Here is a 495-nt window from a genome sequence, read left to right as displayed (position 1 = left end):
CCAATGATTTCCTTCCCCATCCCGAGAATCCGAGCGAACAGCGGAGACCTGGAAGATGAAAGCAGCCTGAGTCTGAGACAAACTTGTAGAAGTGGATATGGAAATAAAAGTGATCACAATTTTATACAATAAAATCAGTAAAAGCTAAGAATAAAATGAGGAAAATGGTAAAGTAAAGCAAATCGAAACAAGGTTAATATATAAAAAAACGAAAGAAAACATCCAGTGGCACTAGGCCAATGGTGCACCAGCAGCAGAGTCCCTAGCACAACTAACAACAGTCCTCAAATCAATGTACCAATCGAGTAGCTAACAGCACTCCTCAAATCTGTGTGGCACTGGGCCAAAGGTACACAAATGTTGAGGTCCCTAGCATGTTTCACCAACTCCCTCTTTGATGTCAGCTGTGAAGATTGGATGTCCAACAAAGGTAGTCAAAAGGGCTACCGCAGGATCATCTAAGACATCATCAGTTTCAGGCCTGCCATCCTTATC

Source organism: Penaeus monodon, chromosome 25 (assembly GCF_015228065.2).
Source record: "Penaeus monodon isolate SGIC_2016 chromosome 25, NSTDA_Pmon_1, whole genome shotgun sequence".
Taxonomy (NCBI): domain Eukaryota; kingdom Metazoa; phylum Arthropoda; class Malacostraca; order Decapoda; family Penaeidae; genus Penaeus; species Penaeus monodon.
The sequence above is the reverse complement of the archived record's forward strand: the minus strand, read 5'-3'. Positions refer to the sequence as shown.